Source organism: Rhipicephalus microplus, unplaced genomic scaffold (assembly GCF_043290135.1).
Source record: "Rhipicephalus microplus isolate Deutch F79 unplaced genomic scaffold, USDA_Rmic scaffold_796, whole genome shotgun sequence".
Lineage (NCBI taxonomy): Eukaryota > Metazoa > Arthropoda > Arachnida > Ixodida > Ixodidae > Rhipicephalus > Rhipicephalus microplus.
Window position 1 is genome coordinate 1 of NW_027465351.1, and position 7,500 is coordinate 7,500.

General features: G+C 59.6%; 2 non-coding genes across 2 annotated transcripts; both read left to right on the forward strand.

Moving 5' to 3' along the window:
• Positions 1-3,468: 3,468 nt before the first annotated feature.
• LOC142795666 (small subunit ribosomal RNA) lies at positions 3,469-5,283 on the forward strand. The gene has a single exon (XR_012893207.1). It is a non-coding gene; the product is annotated as a small subunit ribosomal RNA (ribosomal RNA).
• A 1,719-nt stretch (positions 5,284-7,002) lies between these two features.
• Positions 7,003-7,155, forward strand: LOC142795662 (5.8S ribosomal RNA). Its single transcript, XR_012893205.1, has one exon. It is a non-coding gene; the product is annotated as a 5.8S ribosomal RNA (ribosomal RNA).
• Positions 7,156-7,500: the final 345 nt, after the last annotated feature.

The following is a 7,500-nucleotide window of genomic DNA, read 5'->3' on the forward strand; positions in this document are numbered from 1 at the left end:
GCACGAGTACGGCAAAGCGCGTCTGCCGGGGCGAGGTTTGCGACGCCGACGAAAAAGTGGGAAGCGCCGCTCGGATCTTCGCCGTTTTTGCAGGAGTGAGTGGCGGCCCTCCTGCGAGACCAAGAAGCATCGACTCGCGCACGATATCGGTGTCTTTCGACGTGCCCGCCGGCCACCGCCGCACGAGTACGGCAAACCGCGTATGCCGGGGCGGGGTTGGCGACGCCGACGCAAAAGTGGGAACCGCCACTAGGATGTTCGCCGTTTTTGGCAGAGTGAGTGCTGGCACTCCGGCGAAGCGAAAGAGCGCGAATGCGCCCACGAAAGTGGCGTGTTTGGACGTGCTTGACGACGACCACCGCAGGAAAACGAAAAACCACGTCAGCCGGGGCGAGCGACCCATGGCGGTCTGGGTGCTTATCGCTGCTATTATAGGGGCACCCCGGCAGACGCAAAAAAAAAAAAAAAATTTTTTTCGACATTCTTTTTTGCTCGTCGACCTCGGGTGACCCAGGTCGCAGTGGGAGCCGCGCACGAAAGCGGCGTCGCGAGACGGCTTCGCGGTCGCTAGTCGCACGAGCTCGGCAACCGCGTCTGCCGGGGCGGAGTTCGGGACGCCGACGGCTAAGTGGGAACCGCCGCTCGGATGTTCGCCGTTTGTGGCCGAGTGAGTGCTGGCACTCCGGCGAAGCCAAACGGGGCCGATTCCGGCACGATATCGGCGTCTTTCTACGTGCTCGCCGGCGACCGTCGCACGAGTACGGCAAAGTGCGTCTGCCGGGGCGGGGTTTGCGACGCGTACGCAATAGTGAGAACCGTCGCTCGGATGTTCGTCGTCTTTCGCCGAGCCAGTGCTGGCAATCCGGCGAAGCCGAACGGAGCCGATTCGGGCACGATATCGGCGTCTTTCCACGTGCTCGCCGGCGACCGTCGCACGAGTACGGTAAACCGCGTCAGCCGGGGCGGAGTTCGGGACGCCGATGCGAAAGTGGGAAGCGCCGCTCGGATCTTCGCCGTTTTTGGAGGAGTCAGTGGCGGCACTCCGGTGAAGCCAAGGTGCGCCAATTCGCGCACGATATCGGCGTCTTTCGACGTGCCCGCCGGCCACCGTCGCACGAGTACGGCAAACCTCGTCTGCCGGGGCGGGGTTTGCGACGCCGACGCAAAAGTGGGAACCGCCGCTCGGATGTTCGCCGTTTTTGGCAGAGTGAGTGCTGGCACTCCGGCGAAGCGAAAGAGCGCGAATGCGCCCACGAAAGTGGCGTGTTTGGACGTGCTTGACGACGACCACCGCAGGAAAACGAAAAACCACGTCAGCCGGGGCGAGCGACCCATGGCGGTCTGGGTGCTTATCGCTGCTATTATAGGGGCACCCCGGCAGACGCAAAAAAAAAAAAAAATTTTTTTCGACATTCTTTTTTGCTCGTCGACCTCGGGTGACCCAGGTCGCAGTGGGAGCCGCGCACGAAAGCGGCGTCGCGAGACGGCTTCGCGGTCGCTAGTCGCACGAGCTCGGCAACCGCGTCTGCCGGGGCGGAGTTCGGGACGCCGACGGCTAAGTGGGAACCGCCGCTCGGATGTTCGCCGTTTGTGGCCGAGTGAGTGCTGGCACTCCGGCGAAGCCAAACGGGGCCGATTCCGGCACGATATCGGCGTCTTTCTACGTGCTCGCCGGCGACCGTCGCACGAGTACGGCAAAGTGCGTCTGCCGGGGCGGGGTTTGCGACGCGTACGCAATAGTGAGAACCGTCGCTCGGATGTTCGTCGTCTTTCGCCGAGCCAGTGCTGGCACTCCGGCGAAGCCGAACGGAGCCGATTCGGGCACGATATCGGCGTCTTTCCACGTGCTCGCCGGCGACCGTCGCACGAGTACGGTAAACCGCGTCAGCCGGGGCGGAGTTCGGGACGCCGATGCGAAAGTGGGAAGCGCCGCTCGGATCTTCGCCGTTTTTGGAGGAGTCAGTGGCGGCACTCCGGTGAAGCCAAGGTGCGCCAATTCGCGCACGATATCGGCGTCTTTCGACGTGCCCGCCGGCCACCGTCGCACGAGTACGGCAAACCTCGTCTGCCGGGGCGGGGTTTGCGACGCCGACGCAAAAGTGGGAACCGCCGCTCGGATGTTCGCCGTTTTTGGCAGAGTGAGTGCTGGCACTCCGGCGAAGCGAAAGAGCGTGAATGCGCCCACGAAAGTAGCGTATTTGGACGTGCTTGACGGCGACCGCCGCAGGAGTACGAAAAACCACGTCAGCCGGGGCGAGCGACCCACGGCGGTCTGGGTGCTTATCGCTGCTATTATAGGGGCACCCCGGCAGACGCAGAAAGAAAAAAAAAAATGGGGACATGGCGTGCGTCACCGTGCGGCTTCGCAGCGTTGCCGAAGTCGCCGAGCCCTTCGACTGAGCCGAACGGCGGACAGGGAACGTTGGTCGGCCGTTCTAACCTGTCGGTGCCACGCCGAGACGTCGTTAAGGAAAACCGCGTCGTGGGCCTCTACGACGCCGTCGAGTCGTTGTACGTTTGGTGTCCAGCGTGTCGGCGGCGAGTAGCGGACACGTCGTTCACGACTTCGGTCTTTCGCAGTCGACGCGAACTTGCGGAGAGTCGTGGTGCCTCACGTTTTCGGCAGAAACCGCGGCGGAATTTTCCCGTGCGTGCGCGCACGACCTCGGTGCTGTGCCGTCAGCGTAGTGTTGCACAAACTCGTGGCCTACCCAAGGTGCGGTACGTTTGCGGCCGTATCCTCGGTGGGAATTTCGTGAGTAGGGTCGCAAATTCTACGACCTCGGCGGGTTTGAGAGCGACGTAGACTTGTGGCACGCTCAACATGCCACACGTTTCGGGGCACACCCGCGGTGAAATTTTCTCGAGTACGCTCGTATTAGGGCCCAAGGAGGTCTGGGTACTTATCGCTGCTATTATGTGGGGGTTCTCGTGAGCGGCGTACGCGAAAGCGACCGGGTGTCTGATATGCGGCGGGCTTCGGCCTCGTCAAGCGTGTCCTCGGGTCTGCTCCAGGGGAATCCACGGCAGTCGTCTGCAGCCTCATCCGCTTGATGCGTTAGGGGCTGGTTGTCGGACGGTGCCGTTTTACCACGATATCGAGGTGTGTTCCGTGTCGTCCTCGGGCGATTCAGATGCGAAAGCGCCGAAGACGCGGGCGTGACCCGTCGTCTGGCGGCTTTGCAGTCTCGGCTCCGTTGCTAGTTCCGGCCGGTCCACCGACAGTGCAGCGGGCTTGGGCAACCCGCACGGCGCGACCGAGTCGATGCAACGAAAAAGAGCGAGCATGAACGTGCTTCTTGCCGCACGGCTCCCACTCGTCTTTCGGGAAGGTTGTGCCGTAGCGAGCTCGAACGCCGTCATCTCGGAGTGCAAAATAAGCGTGTTGGGGCGCCTGAAGGTGGCCTCCGCCGCACACAGACTGCGTCCGGCCCGCCGAGGGCGAGGACGGACGCGCAGTCGAACGATTACCTGGTTGATCCTGCCAGTAATCATATGCTTGTCTCAAAGATTAAGCCATGCATGTCTAAGTACATGCCGAAATAAGGCGAAACCGCGAATGGCTCATTAAATCAGTTATGGTTCCTTAGATCGTTTCTTCCTACTTGGATAACTGTGGCAATTCTAGAGCTAATACATGCAGTGAGCCTGGAGCCCTTTGGGTAACGGGTGCTTTTATTAGACCAAGATCGATCGGGTTTCGGCCCGTATTGTGTGGTGACTCTGGATAACTTTGTGCTGATCGCATGGCCACGAGCCGGCGACGTTTCTTTCAAGTGTCTGCCTTATCAACTTTCGATGGTAGGTTACTTGCTTACCATGGTTGTTACGGGTAACGGAGAATCAGGGTTCGATTCCGGAGAGGGAGCCTGAGAAACGGCTACCACATCCAAGGAAGGCAGCAGGCGCGCAAATTACCCACTCCCGGCACGGGGAGGTAGTGACGAAAAATAACAATACGGGACTCTTTTGAGGCCCCGTAATTGAAATGAGTACACTCTAAATCCTTTAACGAGGATCAATTGGAGGGCAAGTCTGGTGCCAGCAGCCGCGGTAATTCCAGCTCCAATAGCGTATACTAAAGCTGCTGCGGTTAAAAAGCTCGTAGTTGGATCTCAGTTCCAGACGAGTAGTGCATCTACCCGATGCGACGGCTCGGACTGAACATCATGCCGGTTCTTTCTTGGTGCACTTCATTGTGTGCCTCGAGATGGCCGGTGCTTTTACTTTGAAAAAATTAGAGTGCTCAACGCAGGCGAGTCGCCTGAATAAACTTGCATGGAATAATAGAACAAGACCTCGTTTCTGTTCTGTTGGTTTTTGGAATACGAGGTAATGATTAAGAGGGACGGACGGGGGCATTCGTATTGCGGCGCTAGAGGTGAAATTCTTGGACCGTCGCAAGACGAACTACTGCGAAAGCATTTGCCAAGAATGTTTTCATTGATCAAGAACGAAAGTCAGAGGTTCGAAGGCGATCAGATACCGCCCTAGTTCTGACCATAAACGATGCCAACCAGCGATCCGCCTGAGTTACTCAAATGACTCGGCGGGCAGCTTCCGGGAAACCAAAGTATTTGGGTTCCGGGGGAAGTATGGTTGCAAAGCTGAAACTTAAAGGAATTGACGGAAGGGCACCACCAGGAGTGGAGCCTGCGGCTTAATTTGACTCAACACGGGAAAACTTACCCGGCCCGGACACTGGGAGGATTGACAGATTGAGAGCTCTTTCTTGATTCGGTGGATGGTGGTGCATGGCCGTTCTTAGTTGGTGGAGCGATTTGTCTGGTTAATTCCGATAACGAACGAGACTCTAGCCTATTAAATAGGTGCGGGGTTCCCAGCACCTTACAACCTTCTTAGAGGGACAAGCGGCTCCTAGCCGCACGAAACAGAGCAATAACAGGTCTGTGATGCCCTTAGATGTCCGGGGCCGCACGCGCGCTACACTGAAGGAAGCAGCGTGTCTTTATCCCTGTCTGAAAAGACTGGGTAACCCGTGGAACTTCTTTCGTGATTGGGATAGGGGCTTGCAATTGTTCCCCTTGAACGAGGAATTCCCAGTAAGCGCGAGTCATAAGCTCGCGTTGATTACGTCCCTGCCCTTTGTACACACCGCCCGTCGCTACTACCGATTGAATGATTTAGTGAGGTCTTCGGACCGATGTCCGGCGCGGCCTTTCGGTTGCGCCGGTCTGTTGGAAAGATGACCAAACTTGATCATTTAGAGGAAGTAAAAGTCGTAACAAGGTTTCCGTAGGTGAACCTGCGGAAGGATCATTAACGGATTGTGAAGGGTGAGCGCCTCAGCTGCGTCTGCGCCCGACACTTTCTGCCGCTGACCCCGTTTGGACGCGGGGTCGGCTTTTCCCCACGGGGCTGCCTGAATGTGGAGCGGCACCCCGTGACAAATTGTTGCGCCCAGCGGACGCCAACACCGCGACCTTGGACGGTCGGCCAGGTGGCGGACGCGGGTACAAACGGCGCAACGCACTCATAGGTCGGCTTTCGACCCGCCACTGCACCGTGGCTCGAAGCGCTCGAAATGCGCGACCCGACCGCTGCGGGACCGCCTAGTACTGTAAACAGGAGCGGCGGAGCGCGAACGGCGAGTCGTGGTTACGTCGGTAGAAGGCGAGGCTGCGCGTTCCCGAAACGCCAGCCGAGTGCCCTCCCGACCGTTCGAGCGTGCAAGAACGAGACCCGACAATCGCGCGGCGACTGCCAAGTACGAGAGGAACGGCACAAGCGTCGGCGGTCGGTCAAGGAACTGGCGATGTGACGGGTCCGCTGTGCACCAGTGCATACCGTCCCGCCGTCCGCGGCAAGCGCCTCCGCGTCCTCGGGTGACGGAGGCTGCCGGTCGGTTCTTGCAGGCGAGGGATCTCGCTGGCACCGGTTCGCGTTGACGCGCGGCCGGTCATGGCACGGCGATGCGACGGCCGAGGTGCGCAGTACTCGATGGAGGAACCGCACGCTCCGATGACCGTCCCGCCCTCCGCGGCGTATGCGTACCGACCGTAATGGTTGCAGCAGCGCCGGCCGGCTTTTGAATTCGCCACACGAAACACGGTGCGAGATCGCGGTTAGGGGAGCGTCGACGTTGCCAGGCGTTTTGCTTGCTGCCGAGGGAAAGGCGGCACGGCCACGTCGCGCTCGTCGCGATTAGCGGGTCTGCGCGCTTTGGGAAGGTGCCGCAACGACTTGCCGAAAGAGGAAGCACGGAAGAACGAGGGACTTGGACGTCCCGACAATTGAACGCACTTGCGGCCAGGCCCTTGCTGGCTTCGTTCTTCCGCCTCGAGTAGGCTCGTACGCGGCTCCGGCGCCGAAAGTGGTCCTTGGCACCGACTTCGGTGGACGTGGGAAGTGCCGCGCAAGTACGGCGCGCCTGGCTCCACCTGTTGGCTAAAGTAGGCAGCCGGATCGGCATTTTGGTGTGCGGTGGCAAACCGTGGATGCGAAAAAAGCTTGTGCGATTTCGTGGAACAAAAAGCGGGGGTCCCCCTTTTTATGCGGAGGAGACCGACCCGCCCGCCGTGGTGAACCGCGACGCCACGGTAAAAACGGGAGAGGCTTGTCGATGGGACCGTGCATCCCGCGCTCCACGGAGGCCGGGAGGCGGCCGCCCGAGGAAATGTGTAGCCGTCGAGGCCCGCATCTGCGTGCACTCTTATCCAAATGGGTGTACCGCAGGCATTTTCTGGTTAGGCGGGCCAATGAGAGCGAGCACACAACGATACCTACGGGTCCGGCTTGGAGAACCGGCTTCGACGCCTCCCGAGTATTTATAGAGGGGTGGACCACGAAAGCACTCGCAAGTAGCGGAAGCGAAACGCCGTCCGAAACACACCGTTTGCTCGATTTGCGGCAGCCGAAAAAGGCGCGGCAGAGTTTTGGAGTCCAAGCGTGCGCTGAAAAGCGCCCTTCTTGGCCACTGTTTGGCCGAGTGCCAGAAACGTTTGGTTTTGACTGTACGGAATTGAACAAACACTTTTTCACGACTCTAAGCGGTGGATCACTCGGTTCTCGGGTCGATGAAGAACGCAGCCAGCTGCGAGACTTGGTGTGAATTGCAGGACACACTGAGCACTGATTCTTTGAACGCACATTGCGGCCTTGGGTCTTCCCTTGGCTTCGTCTGTCTGAGGGTCGGATCACATATCAAGAGAGCCTTCGGCGCACAAGGGAACGTGAGCCGTCGACTCGTTTTGACCGCGTCGGCAACACGGACAGCACGCTGAACACCTCACAGCGAGCGCCAACAGCGGCCACTCAAGGGCGAGACGGTGGCGACCGTCGTGCCAGAGCCCAACCGAAACGGGGGCGACCGACTGCATTGAGGATGTGGCACCTCGTTGAGACCGCCGCAGGACTTCGAGTCGGAAGGAAGCCTGCAGGGAAAGTGCGGTCGAGGTTGCGTACTCCTCTCTGCGACCGGGCGCGCAAGAGCTGCGAGAGCCACGGACGCGCAACTTTAACGCACGGTAAACACGAGGA